This window comes from Malania oleifera, chromosome 1 (genome assembly GCF_029873635.1).
Source record: "Malania oleifera isolate guangnan ecotype guangnan chromosome 1, ASM2987363v1, whole genome shotgun sequence".
Taxonomy (NCBI): Eukaryota; Viridiplantae; Streptophyta; class Magnoliopsida; order Santalales; family Ximeniaceae; genus Malania; species Malania oleifera.
The window spans coordinates 125,995,108-126,009,104 of record NC_080417.1 but is presented as its reverse complement, the minus strand read 5'-3'; the positions used below and the strand labels follow the sequence as shown (position 1 = coordinate 126,009,104).

The window sequence follows — 13,997 nt, the reverse complement described above, 5'->3', positions numbered from 1 at the left end:
ATTATGACTCAGTCCAGTCTGGTTATCTTGAAATTTCACTTACGGTTTATCAGAATGCCATTTTGTCTTTTAATCATGTTTGGTATCTTGAAGGTTTTTTTTTTTTTTTTTTGTTTTTGCTAATTTTATGAACGCCTCTGCTTCTGTTGGCAGCTACGCCTGTTGTTGATTGGGCAGAAGATGAGGAATGACTTGAAATTGTTTGCCTTCTTCCTGCTTCTGCATAAATGGTTGTGGCAGGCAGGCAGGCATTTGTTGAGATGGGCATTGCAAGGCGTACTTAGCCATGATAGTTTGTTGACAAACACAGCCTTTTATTAGTCTATAGTTAAAAATTAGTTTACATCATTAATAAAAGGGTAAAAGACACTTAACTTGCTTGAGATTTAATAAGAAGACATTCACTTTCCTTGTATTTTTGCAAAATGACGAGAGTTGGGGGAAGTTTATGGAATTTTTGAAACTTAAGGGAAGGTCTTTATGAAAATTGTTTGAGTAGTGTTTTTCTTTTCTTTCAATTAAGCTAAATAAAATATTATAAAACATTAATGCTTATATAAATTTAAAATATTTCTTTTAATAGCATTTAATGCTATGTGGGTGGTTTATTTCACATTAGAAAGAGTGAAAAAGGAAAAGTCATTAATAAATGATAAAGGTGGATATATAATTATATATCATCTACATGAGCAATATGAAGCTTAAAAAATTAAAATTTTGTAAGAAATTTTTTTATTAAATTAATGTTTTACATAGAAGCAACTTTGAATAGGAAGGTATTGTAGTACATATGGTTAAATGGTTTTATTCGAGTTAAGAAAAAAGAAAAATCAGGAGATAATTAGAAATTTTGAAAATGAAATATAATAAAATTTTGCTTATTGGTTAGTAGATTATTTTGAATTTTCCTCTAGCAAATGCTTTGGTTGCTGTGACATCTACATGACACGAAAGTTCTATTAAGAAATTCTGGAATTGGAATATGAAATGGAAGGGTTGTTTGGTATGACTACAAAAACTTATGATACCGACACTAAAAACATAAATCATAAACTGAAAAACATAAACCAACAACTTAATATTTGTAAAATTAAAAAAAAAATTTAAAAACTTATTTGAAAAATGCTCATTTTTATTTTTAAATCAAATAATTTTATAAAAATATGATCAAAATGATAATATTACAAAAAAAAAAAAAATACACATTTTAAAAGATTTTATAATAAAAATAAAAATATTATAACTATTTGACTTAATTGTTTTATTTTCAAAATATATTTTAAAATAAAAATTTTATTGTACATGAAAATTGAAAAATAGGCAAAATATTTTTAATTAGTTTCATTATTTTTTTAAAAAATATATATATTTATTTTAATTATATTTAAAGTCATATGATATAATTCTTTGGTATTAATGAAGTGTAACCATTATTTTTTTTTTGGATTAAGCACCGGGTATCCACGTGTCCGTTTTACGGTTCACGTGTCACCATTATTCTCTCTATATGTACTTGCTCATTCAATATAATGAATTTTCTCCACAATTTACAATGGTTTAATTTGGAGTATTTAAAAAATCTAGATGAAGATTGAATCATTTAAAGGTTTATCATATTATAAGAAGTAGAAAGGCCAAATTTGGTATTTTGAAATTTCAAAGGTTTATCATGCGGGAAATTGCATCTCATCATTTTTGTTTCTAAAGTCCACCAAAATAAAATATCCAAAAAAATATGGAAAAAGAAAAGACATCAAAATAGATTTTCAAAAAACCTAAGACATTTTTGTTTAACATCTCAAAACAATATAAAAGCATAAACCCATGCTAATAAATTTCCAAACAAGTACTGAAACAAAATGACACAAATATGTGTTGTATATATATATAATACTTAAAGGCAAATTTAGAACTACTTAACAGTGAAATTAATTTGAATTTTTATGTTAAGCTTAACAATAACAAGTTTTAAAAAATAAAATAAATGGAAAAGAAGCAACCAAAGGTCATCACAACATCGATAGAACTTAGAGGAGGGACACATACAAAAAATAAAATAAATAGAGCATGGAGAGAAAAATGTTACCATAAGTGATATATGTGTTCTATGAAACTTTCAAACTCCCGCATCACAATTATACTATAGTTATAATAAAAAAAAAAAGCATTTGCAATGTATTCATATGTACGGGTGTGTTTATAAATATAAATATAATTTAACAAATAATGTGAAACTTCTTATTAAAATGAATAGTTCAAAGTTGTGCTTCTTATTTCATCCATCAACATAGGCTTTTTTTTTTATTCTTTTCTTTTAAAAAAATGGAGGCATGGTAAGAGTGTATCTATGCGTATGCATATGTGGTATGGATTGCTGAGGTGTGTGTGTGTGTGTGTGTGTCTATGAGAGAGAGAGAGAGAGAGAGAGAGAGAGAGAGAGAGAGAGAGAGAGAGAGAGAGAGAGAGAGAGTACAAAACAAATTTAGAAGGAAAAATATAAATCTTGCAATATATCGCGACTTTAACGTGCTCAGAATGTCTATGTTTTTCCTTAAATTCATGAGTTTGTCGGTTTGAAGCATCATGAAATTCGAAAAAGCATTCATTGATCGAAGAAAACACCACTCATGGCTAAATGTGTGCGACTCTTCGTCCTCGCTTTCAATGATTTAGGGCTGCTTGAACCCGACCTATTTGCGACTTGATTCATAGCTTCACTTTGCACATTCACTCTTTGTAGAGGGTTCAACTATAAACCAACAAAATATTGTTCTGTTCATCAAAATCTTAGAGACATAAAATCAAAATTAATAGGCCATTGAGCCCTACTCCCCCTTTGAGAAAGGATGACAAATGCACAACGTTCTACCTCCCTCTCTCAATTTTCCTAAAAGATCAACTTAAATGCAATTGTCTAACAAACCAACAAGTCATAAATCTAGGATGCATAGAGTTTCAATAGTGAAACTCGACTACCACATAATTTCAAGATTCAATTAAATAGTCACGGAAGTTCATCAATGACTGGAAAAGAAAACAAATAGTTAGAAAAGAAGACGAATAGTCGAAAAAGAAGATGAATAGACTTTTCATTATTGAATTTGGGACATAGATAAAATTTAATTTTATTTGAATTAAACTGAAGAGTAAATTTAGTATTTTGATTTTTTTTATCTAGGACTATCAAAATTTAGCCTTTACGTTTTTTAGAAATACTATAATTGATTGGTTCATTATAATCAATATAATTTCACTATGTGTTAAAATTTTTAGATAAAAAATAATTATATCTGTCTAATTCAATTAAAAATGATATATATTTGAACTCGCGTATGAATAAGCATGTTAGATGGTCAATCGAACGGGCTTACTATCGTAATTAGTCATATAACACTCGACATCACCACCTTCAACTTCAAATCCAAGCTTGGCATGTCGCCAGGCTACCAACAGTTTTTTTATTTAGTCGAGGAATCACATGGAGTGTTACTGTAGGGATGCAAGTGGTCGTGGCAGACGCACCCAAGGAATCCTTCATTTTTTTTTAAAAAATTCTTATAGATCCTTTTTGAAAGAGATTTGCAGCAGCTTCACCTTCATCGCTGCTTTGAAGTGCGTGTAAACAGGTACTATACTAATTACAACACAACCATTACAGGGCTTTTTTCGACATTGGTCCATGTTTGCTTCCATTGGTTCACTATAGGACTCACTGCTCTGAGAGAGAGAGAGAGAGAGAGAGAGAGAGATAGGATGCAGTCTACACTCTCGTTCCCAAATTCAAAGAGCTGGTTGGTATCAAATAGAAACTCTAACGCAAGCAGTATTGCTAGAGTCAAACCACCACAATTCTCCTATTTGCTAGAGTCAAACCCCCACAATTCTCCTATTCATCATCATCATCATCTTTTCCTTCTCATAGACTGATCTTACTTTCTCAAATTCAATATCAAGTCAAAGATCACACACCCGACTCACCAACCAAGTTCATTACATTAAGGAGGCCTGGGAATGTCCCTCGGCTCGATCCACTTCTCTGCGGCATTTCATCGAACAACTTCAGCACTGATGGCAGTAGAAGCTTTCAGGGTTGGATTGAAGTGGTTGGGTAGGTCATATCGACTGCATTTCCCATCTGGGTAGCATTGGGGTGTCTGTTAGGTCTCACCAAGCCAAGTTCCTTCAGTTGGGTCCAGCCCAGATGGACCATTCTTGGCATTACCCTCACCATGCTTGGTATGGGCATGACACTTACTCTCGATGATCTTCGCGGTGCTTTGTCTATGCCTAAGGAACTACTTGCTGGTTTCATCCTCCAGTATTCAGTTTGCTCTCCTCTCCTCGATTTTATTTACCCTTTTTTGCTCATTATTTTTGCTATAACTGATTAGATTTGCTTTGGTTGAAATGTGTTGTTGCATATTGAAATACATAAAATTAAAGTCAATCAATTAGACATCCTACCTCCATCGAATCCTGCATTTTCTTTGTTAATAGAATTACAAATATGTTTTGTAGAAATCCCGAGTATCTTTTAATATCTTGAGTAATTTAGGGAAGTATATATTATATATTATAAATTATTAAGAGAGATTTGTTTGGGAGATTATTTCCATATTTAGATCATTCGATTGTATTATAAATATTGGAAATTGGTCTATACAAAATAATTCAAGAAATACAGAAATTCCATTCTGTTTTCATGGTATCAGAGCTAGGGTTTCTATAATCCTAGTTAACAATGGCGGAAGGAGCCGTCAACAGCAAAGCTCCATCGTTCGATTGATTCCTCGACGTTTGCTCTCTATCTCAACCAAAAATCGCAGTCAGTTGGGGTGGTGGCGACAAGCTCAACGAGGACGACATCTTCCGCATTGGCGACACCGACACGGATCAAGAGCACCATTGTCGTCATCGCGGGATCCCGCAAGCGGAGGCCTTTGGCATCTTGGCCGCATTGTCGGATGATAACCAGGATGGGAAAGTGGAAGAAGGATAGAAGATGGCTTCCATGGATCCTTTGACGAACCCAAAAAACCCTAGTTTTGGGACTCGACCTAGATCAGTCTCCGTCCACATCTTGCCGGAACTCTTCCGACGCTTAGGAAGAAGTGGAATGCGATGGTGGTGAGTTGAAACCCTTGTTCGATATGGCGGAGATTCTTAAGGCTCTCGAAGTCGTTGAGAGAGACTTTTTCGCCATTGCTGAGAGCTTCACTTCTCTCTTCGCCTCCCTTCACTTGGCTCTTTCCAAGGTTACAAGCAGTTCGGTTGATCATGTACAGTTATTTAGTGATGTTGCTGACCGCCCGATATTGTGTCGCAAAGCTTTAATTTCATCAACGTCATCATCATCAAGGATGATTCCTTCCATGCCAAAACCCTCTCCAAGCACGCACGAGAGAGTGAGCCCTGAGTTGTCGCAGTCGAACACGAAGTGGAGACAGGCCAAGGACTTGTTTGGTTTGTTCTAGAGATTGTCGGAGAGGCAAAAATACAGAGACCTGGAGACTGATGGGCTAACCGAGAGACGGGGCGAATCGCAGACTGAGAACCTTGTGAAACTCTATTGGAGGATCTTAGTTAGTTATTACGGAGCTTCATCTTCCACAAATATTTCTTCGGGTTCTTTAGCCCAAAGAGGTAATTTTTTACAAAACTCTTTGGATTATTGATTCTGGTGCTTCTGACCACATGAATGATGCCTACCATCTTTTCTCATCATATTCACCCTGTGTTGGAAATTTGAAAGTTAAAATTGCAAATGGATCACTCTCGTTTGTCGCAGGCAAAGGGAATATTCGACTCTTTGACTCCATCACACTAGAGTTCGTTCGTCATGTTCCTAATTTATCCTGCAACCTACTATCCATTAGCCAGTTGACTAAGAATTCCAATTGTTCTACTAAATTTCTTCTCTCTCATTGTGTTTTTTAGGACCTATCATTGGGGAAGACAATTGGCAGTGCTAAGGAGTGTGAGAGACTCTACTACTTGAGGTGGTAAATGTGAGTGAACAATGTGAACTGCTATTTGTGATTCTGCATTTGTTTTTAGGGATAGTGAAATTTTGTTATGGCATTTTAGGATGGGTCATCCAAATTTTCAATATCTAAGATGTTATTTCCTTCCATTTGTTCAAATAAACCGTCTTCTGAATTTCAGTGTGAGATTTGTGAACTTGCAAAACACCAACGTAATTCCTTTCCAAAATCCACATACAAACCATCCAGACCCTTTACTATGATTCATAATGATTTATGGGTCCTCACGCTCTCTTAATCGCACTCACATGAGATGGTTTGTTATTTTTATTGATGATCATACTCGTATTTGTTGGGTTTACTTGTTGAAAGATAAAACGGAAGTCCGTTCTATTTTTTCCAGTTTTCACTCCATGATTCAAACACAATTCCAAACTCATATTCAAATTTTACGTACTGGTAATGGTACGGAATATTTCAATAATATCTTGGGACATTATTTTCAAGAAAATGGAATTGTTCATCAAAGTTCCTGTGTGGATACCCCTCGACAAAATGGGGTTGCTAAATGTAAAAATAAGCATATTCTTGAAGTGGCTCGGGCATTAATGTTCACTACAAATATGAAAATTTTTTTTTGGGACGATGCCATTTTAACAGTTACATATCTCATTAATCGAATGCCTAGTCGGGTTCTTTCTTTTGCCACCCGTTTCTAGAAATTCCAAGAATGTTTTCCCTACTCTCGGCTCCACTCCAATCTCTCTCTGAAAATCTTTGGATGTATTGCATTTGTTTATGTTCATGCTCACAATCAGGATAAATTGAAACCTCGTGCCATTAAGTGCGTTTTATTGATTACTCTCCTACTCAGAAAGGTTACAAATGTTATGATCCTGTCACAAAAAAATTATTTGTTAGCCTTGATGTCACGTTCTTTGAAACCACTCCTTACTTCCCAAAGCCCTCTCTTCAGGGGGAGAAATGGAGTGAAGATCGTTTCTTTGATTTCTCTGTTGATGAATCTGTGCCATACACCGAGTCTACCATTGCATCATTTCTTGAGTCTACCATTGCATCATTTCTTGACCTGTCATGTACAAAAGATCACTTAACCATAGGGGGAGATGCAGACAAACAAAACAACACAGAAATACTTGTTTACTCAAGAAAGCCAAACACAAAGAACAGGGAGAATCTTATACCTGAGGCACCAAGAGAGTTGGAACCGGTGATAGCTCCGAGCAACCATGAGTCCACGCTCAATCCAGATCAGGTAATAGATGGTCATGAGCTCCCTTATGATAAGTCTGTACCTGATGACATCAATTTACCCATTGCAATCAGAAAACAAACTAGGTCATGTACTCAATATCCCTGGTCAAAATACATGTCTTATAAAAGTCTATCTATAGTATATCGTGCTTTTACTTCTAACCTTGACAGGATAAAAATTCTAAAGAATATCCAGGAAGCCTTAGAGATTCCTAAATGGAGGGAAGCTGTCATGGAGGAAATGTGGGCTTTGGAAAAGAATGGAACTTGGGACGTTATGAATTTGCCGAGAGGGAAGAAGTGAGTTAGTTATAAATAGATCTTCACAGTGAAATATAGAGTTGATGAATTGTTGAACGATATAAAGTTAGACTCGTTGCAAAAGGGTTTACATAAACCCATGGCATTGACTACACAGAGACATTTGCACTAGTGGCAAAATTGAATACAGTTCAGGTTCTCCTATCCTTGGTAGCTAACTTAGATTGACCATTACAACAACTCGACATTAAGAATGCATTTCTAAATGGCGAGTTAGAAGAAAAAGTCTACATGACGATACCACCAGGTTTCAGTAAGAAAGGTGAAAAAATAAGAGTGTGTAGACTCAAGAAGTCCTTTTATGGACTCAAGCAATCTCCCAAAGCATGGTTCGACAGATTTGCGAAGGTGATAAAGAATCAAGGATATCGACAAGGGCAATCAAATCACACTATGTTCTTCCAACAGTCTGAAAGTGGTAAGAAAACAATTCTGATAGTGTATGTTGATGATATAATCTTAACTGTAGATGATACAGTGGAGATGGAAAGATTAAAGAAAGTCCTAACTGCTGAGTTTGAAGTTAAAGACCTGGGACAAATGCGGTACTTCTTAGGAATGGAAGTTGTTAGATCAAAAAAGGGTATCAGTGTCTCTCAGCGAAAGTATATCCTTGATCTCCTAACCAAAACTGGCATGCTTGGATGCAAACCTAGTGAAACCTCGATTGAAGCAATAAAGAGGGTCAAAGGCTACGAAATATCAGTTGAAAAGGAGAGGTATCAGAGATTGATTGGTAAACTAATTTACCTATCGCATACCAGACTCGACATTGCATTTGCGGTAAGTGTGGTAAGTCAACACATGCATTCATTGAAAAAGACTCACCTAGATGTTGTGTATAAGATCCTCAGGTACCTTAAGGGTTCTCCAGGCAAAGGACTCTTCTTCAAGAAATGTGAAAGCAAGGAAGTAGAAATTTTCACAGATCTGGATTGGGCAGGATTAGCAGAAGATAGAAGGTCTACCACCGGATATTGCACCTTTATATGGGGAAATTTGGTAATTTGGAGGAGCAAAAAATAGAATGTAGTAGCTCGAAGCAGTGCTGAAGCTGAATTCAGGGCAGTTGCACAAGGGATATGTGAAGGACCGTGGTTACAGAAACTCTTGGAAGAATTACAAATCTCGGTGAAATTCCCTATCAAACTCTATTGTGACAACAAAGCAGCCATTAGTATCTCTCTCAATCCAGTTCAATATGACAAGACTAAGCATGTAGAAGTGGACCGACATTTTGTCAAAGAGAAGGTTGAAGAAGGAACCATCTGCCTGACTTATGTACCTACCAAGAAACAAACTGTAGACATCTTTACTAAAGGGCTAGCCCGCCAGAGCTTGGATGATTTCATTTGCAAGTTGGATATGATCAATATCCATGATCCAACTTGAGGGGGAGTGTAGAAATCCCGAGTATCTTTGAATATCTTGGAGTAATTTAGGGAAGTATATATTGTATATTATTGAGAGAGATTTGTTTAGGAGATTATTTCCATATTTAAATCTTCTGATTGTATTATAAATATTGTAAATTGTTCTGTAGAAAATAATTCAAGAAATACAGAAATTCCATTCTGTTTTCATGTTTGTCTTGCATTTGGGAGCATGAAATTAGGACCATGGATTTAAATTTGTGTGAATTTGGATAAAATATAGTACACAATTATATTAACTTTATTTCACATCCACACAAATCCAAATTCAAGCCTTGAAATCCATGCTCCCAAGCACTACCTTATTTTTCTTTTACTAGCATTTGAAATGTGTTTATCTTGCCTATTGCATGGGAAAGCTTTGAAGGATGGATTATGTTGTGCTATGGATTTTTAATGGCTACATTATGTTTTTGGATTTGAATTTCAAATTTCATGTTCATGATTGTAGTTCAAGGATTTAGGTAGCACTCTCACTATTAGCTATAACTTTTGGTGGAGTGATAGGCGTTCGGTCCTACAACAATACGTCAAATTTTTGCGGGTTATCTTAAGTGTTGGGAATTAAAAACAAATTCCGAAACCTGTGAGAAACAAAATAGAGAAAGAATACATGCTAAAGAAAAATGAATCACACGCATAAGACAGTATTTACGTGGTTCGGCAATTTTGCCTACGTCCACGGAGTTGCAGGGATTTCACTATTATCAGGGAGAAATATTACAGAGTGCAGTGGTACAATACTCTCCCTCTCGCTCTCTCGCGAAATTTGATCACAAACCCTAATCACCCAAAAGCAATCCTTTTATATGTTGCGCATAGGGTTCCGTTCCAAATGGGCCCAAAAGCTCAACACAAAGGCACACCTAGTGTCTTAAGATCACTTGTAATGTATAATATAAAGCATCTACATTTGTATTGTTAGAAAATTAGGAAATAAATGCTCCAAGATATGCAGAAACAAGCTTTCCTTATCAAGAAATTTGCCCCACTAGATTGTGGGCGGTGAGTTCTGCAGCGAATCATCTCCTGTACACAATGAAGTCCATCCAATGCTGTTGATTGTTTTCAGATTGTACATCTTAAAATAATTCAAACATCCTACTTCAATAATAAAATTTTAAAGATGTAAGAAATTCATACATGCGAAATACAAATTTCTAGCGATTAATTTGAGAAGCAATGGATGCAAAGTGAGAGTGTAAAAGAATACGAGAGAGATGATATCTTTTTTTTTTTTGGCTTGTGTTTATATAGAAATAAACGAACATTCATTGAATAATTGTGCCTCTATGAATTTAAAATAAAGGCCTTTTTCATGTACAAATTTAAATCTCAAATTCTTTGGTCAATTGCTTGAATTTAAATTCTTGTACTAAGTGTCAGTTGTCACACTCAAAGTCTATATTGCCATAATAAAAAAGATGATCCATTTTATAAAATGAATGACCCAGATTAATAACATAGTGACCCAAAGTATATAGGCTAAAGCCTAATCCAGCCCTTGCACTTCCACATTTGCATTGTGCCGACTGCTAACTGCTTTGCATACAGAGTCCAAGTGGGTTATCCATAGGCCCATTAAGTCACCAGGTGTCGGAGATGCATTTATTAAAAGCATTTTCTTTTTCCTAATTTTCCTATGTGAGACAACTGCCCATACAAATCTCTCAGTAGGTATGTGTGTAGCTTTGAAAATCCCAAAAAAAGGCCCAATGATTTTGAAACTTTTCCAACATGTAGGACAAAAATCAAAACCATACACAACATATACATGGCAATCAAACATTGCTTTGTCAATAGCATAATCAACTCCTAGGAATGGTGTGTTGCAATTTAGCTCATTGCTTTCTTAGTGTATTGTATAGGGTGCTTTGCTTGGTTGCTTCTCTCAGTTTTGCTGCATGGTGCATTTGCCTAATTAGCCTGCCTCTGTATCATGTTGCCACGTCCAATTTTAATGCTTATCACAATTTTTTTTTTTTTTTGGGGGGGCGGGGGGGGGCTGCTTTCTACCTCTAAAATCGAAAAGCAGTTGTCCTTTTTATTGCCTTCTAAAGGCAACTGAATGTTCTACTTTTTTCAATAGACCTCTTTGCTGTACTGATTTCATGACCAGGCAACATGATTAATGCTTTCTGCATATATCTATGAGATATATGCAAGTGATACAGATCTAATGCAAAGGCTCCTAACCATGTTAAGCATATATCAGTCCATAATAATATATTTATTGCTTTTCTTCAGTTTAATCCGTTGATGATCAATTCCAAAAAAAACCCTTTTAAGAATGTAAATTGTTATAACATTGAAAATTTTCCCATGAAACTTCATGTGTTTAATATGTCTTTCTACATGCTTCATACCTTCACATTCTTATTTGCAGCAATTCTTGAGGCTTGACTCATAAATAGAAGTTATTATGCATCACTTGATATATATGAACCCGAGGGTTAAAATCACAAGCCTTCGATAACAATGAAATTCTGCTGATCCAAAATATTGTAGAATGAAACCCTCCTTGTTGCACATGGATGATGGATGGTACTTGTCCTTGTGGTGCAAGAGTTACTTTGAATGTGCTCAATGGAAATATGACTTGTGTATTCCATTTAATTAGATGAATTATTGTCCCTGAGAGAAAGGGATACAGTGAAAATTTTCAGCAGTCCAGGTCGTGTAATCCTTGCTATAATACATCATCCGAGGTTTTTTCTTGATATCTTGATCTTTTATGGTAGGGATAATTATTTCCCCTTCCTCGTCACACTAAAACTTGGGCAGTATTTACCATAAGTGACAGATCCACTTCCCTGCTTACTGTTGAGTAGCATATCATGTGTAAAGCAGTATGTTCCAGCAATCCTTGTTACAATCACCCTGGACATCGTCCAAGATTTTCTCTTGATATCTTGATCTTTTACTGCTGGGATGCTTATTTCCCCTTCCTCAACCTCACACTTATGTAGGATTTACACTCAAGAGAGAGAAAAAAATATCCACCTCTCTGCTTACTGATCAGTAATCATATTATATATGCGTACAGCAATATGTTCAAACTGTTTCTTCTTATTTGGAGCATAGATTCAGCATAGATTCATACTTATGAAGATTATTTTATTTTTTTCTGTTTTTTTCCAAATACAATGGCTCAACTAGGGTCATGGAAAAGTTTAAGATTCAGTTTGTGATAAGATATCTGTTGCAGGTGATGCCGTTATCAGGATTTGTGGTCAGCAAGCTCCTACGATTGCCATCCTATTATGCAGCTGGTTTAATATTGGTTGCTTGCTGTCCTGGTGGTATGTGTATATCTACACTTGTGTATGCATGTATCTTTTCCTCCCGTCCTAATTGTATTTTACCAATTTTCTCCTTCACTGGTGCAGGAACAGCAAGTAATATAGTGACTTACATTGCACGGTGAATTATATTCTGAACATTGGAATCATGCATTGTCATTACTAAAATACAGGATGGTCCTGATGTTCTTATTCTGTAACAGGGGAAATGTGGCTCTTTCAGTGTTAATGACAGCAGCAAGCACTCTGTCTGCTGTGGTAGGCAATTCTGCATCAGTTGTGAATGTGTTCCCTTTTCTTTTAGGTGGCGTGTCTATACAACTTTAAAGGCTTTTGTGCATGATTGGGTGTAACTGTAACAATGCCCAATGTGTTTATGTTTACCCGTTTTGTGCACAGAATATTTTAACAATATTTTAAAATAAAAGATCTTTTCCTTTTGGGGTTTAATTGTTGGAAACTGGGAATAATTTTTTCTTTTTGAAGCTAGAGAGAACTATGACGACGGACCCCAAAATGTTTTTATGTTTAGATTGTTAAAAAGTGGATTTCATATTATCATTTCTAAAGCGAAACTTATTCTTCCAAGAATCAGAAATGCATGAGCTCTTCTTTTACAGTGCAAACTTGTTGCCTTCTTTTATCTCAGAGTTTTCATGTTGCAGGTCATGACCCCCCTTCTCACGGCTAAACTTGCTGGGCAATTTGTTGCTGTAGATGCCACTGGACTTTTTTTCTCCACTCTTCAGGTGGTCTAATTTCTTTCATTGCAGTTGCAAATTCCCTATTGGAGTAATTAGGAGTCTGCATCCATGACCATATGGGTCTAGTTAAAATTTGGAACATGGTACAGCTGCTGTGCAAGCAGTTTGAAAGCACTAGTTTCTGCATGATTATGCATGCATCAATAACCATGTGGGCCCTGCTTTAAATTTTTTTAACTTTACAATATCAGATCATAGTACTACTGCTTCTGTCGAAGCAGGCTGATATCTTTAGGTTCCTCTTGACTATGCTTGCAAGGTTCATTATTATTATGATTGTTACTGCTATTATTGACTAGTGCCATGCAAACAGGTTGTGCTTCTTCCTGTATTGGCTGGTGCATTTCTAAATCAGTATTTTCAGAGCCTTGTTAAATTAGTATCTCCATTGATGCCACCCATTGCCATGGCAACTGTAGCTGTTCTCTGCGGAAATGCCATTGCCCAAAGTGCATCCGCAATCCTTACATCTGGGAGTCAAGTGGTTCTTGGTGTGTCTCTTCTTCATGCATCTGGATTTTTCTTTGGTTATCTGTTTTCAAGGATGCTTGGAATTGGTGTGTCATCCTCCCGGACCATCTCTATTGAGGTTGGCATGCAGGTATGACTGTTATAAATCTTGATTGAAGCACCTCCCATTGAGGATGTCGACTGTACAATTATTACATTGGGCATTCCTCTTCAACAGCTCTTCCAAGCGCCTGAAGTTGGTGCTTCTTGTAGTTTTGCTGGTCTGTACTTTGGAAATCCACCGACTGAAGCACACTTTTCTGTTTCTAGTATTTGGAAATTTGATCTGTACTATTGTCTAAAAAATATTGACAGCAGTTAAAAGGCCCCCCTATGCCCACGCAAATGCAGTACTGAGATACTGTCATGATTTTAGTTCAGAGATAAAATTTGGCTGTGTTTATCAAA

General features: G+C 35.8%; 1 protein-coding gene and 1 pseudogene across 6 annotated transcripts in view; both read left to right on the top strand.

Moving 5' to 3' along the window:
* The window catches only part of LOC131157050 (protein FLX-like 1), a 16,477-nt gene extending 15,990 nt beyond the window's left edge, over nucleotides 1–487 (top strand). For all 6 annotated transcript variants that reach the window (XR_009137207.1, XR_009137217.1, XR_009137204.1 and 3 more), the window contains exon 8: nucleotides 154–487. The gene's annotated coding sequence lies outside the window, so the exon portion shown is untranslated. The remainder of the gene's footprint in view (nucleotides 1–153) is intronic.
* Nucleotides 1–13,997, top strand: part of LOC131148821 (probable sodium/metabolite cotransporter BASS1, chloroplastic) — a 16,288-nt pseudogene extending 2,291 nt beyond the window's left edge.